This window comes from Geospiza fortis, unplaced genomic scaffold (genome assembly GCF_000277835.1).
Source record: "Geospiza fortis unplaced genomic scaffold, GeoFor_1.0 scaffold248, whole genome shotgun sequence".
Lineage (NCBI taxonomy): Eukaryota > Metazoa > Chordata > Aves > Passeriformes > Thraupidae > Geospiza > Geospiza fortis.
This window is the reverse complement of record NW_005054695.1, coordinates 64980-65998: the sequence shown is the minus strand read 5'-3', so window position 1 is coordinate 65998 and position 1019 is coordinate 64980. Positions and strand designations below refer to the sequence as shown.

General features: G+C 63.0%; 1 protein-coding gene across 1 annotated transcript in view; it reads left to right on the top strand.

The window, feature by feature from the left end:
• ABHD8 (abhydrolase domain containing 8) overlaps window positions 1–1019 on the top strand; it is an 11506-nt gene that overhangs the window by 9731 nt on the left and 756 nt on the right. The window lies entirely within an intron of this gene.

The window sequence follows — 1019 nt, the reverse complement described above, 5'->3', positions numbered from 1 at the left end:
GTGCTCAATGCCAGGCGTGCCAGGACCCGTGTAAAGCCGTGCTCAATGCCAGGCGTGCCAGTAAAGCCGTGCTGAATGCCAGCCCGTGCCATGGCACCCAGTAAAGCCGTGTTCAATGCCAGCCCCTGCCAGGACCCGTGTTAAGCCCTGCTGAATGCCAGGCGTGCCACTAAAGCCGTGCTGAATGCCAGCCCGTGCCATGGCACCCACTGAAGCCGTGCTGAATGCCAGCCTGTGCCAGGCGTGCCAGTGAAGCCGTGCTCAATGCCAGGCGTGCCAGCACCCGTGTAAAGCCGTGCTGAATGCCAGGCGTGCCACTAAAGCTGTGCTCAATGCCAGGCGTGCCAGGACCCGTGTAAAGCCGTGCTCAATGCCAGGCGTGCCACTAAAGCCGTGCTGAATGCCAGCCCGTGCCATGGCACCCAGTAAAGCCGTGCTGAATGCCAGCCTGTGCCAGGCGTGCCAGTGAAGCCGTGCTCAATGCCAGGCGTGCCAGCACCCGTGTAAAGCCGTGCTGAATGCCAGGCGTGCCACTAAAGCTGTGCTCAATGCCAGGCGTGCCAGGACCCGTGTAAAGCCGTGCGACGCCCGGCCCGTCCCATGGCACCCACTGAAGCCGTGCTGAATGCCAGCCCGTGCCAGGTGTGCCACTAAAGCCGTGCTCAATGCCAGGCGTGCCACTAAACCCGTGCTCAATGCCAGCCGTGCCAGCCCGTGCCACTAAAGCCGAGCTCAATGCCCGCCCTGCTGGGTCCGTGCTGGGAGGGCCGGGGCAGGGATGGGATCCCAAAATTTTCCGGGGAAGAATTTACTGGGAAAATCAGAATGTTCCCCAAAAATGTCACACCCTGGGGTGCTCGGTGTCACCTTGGGGGTGTTTGGTGTCACCTTGGGGGTGTTTGGTGTCACCCTGGGGTGCTCGGTGTCGCCTTGGGGTGCTGGGGGTGGGCACGGGGACGAGGGTGGCACCCACCGGGATTGGGGACAGCCCCGGGACCCCCTGACTGAGCTGGGAGAGT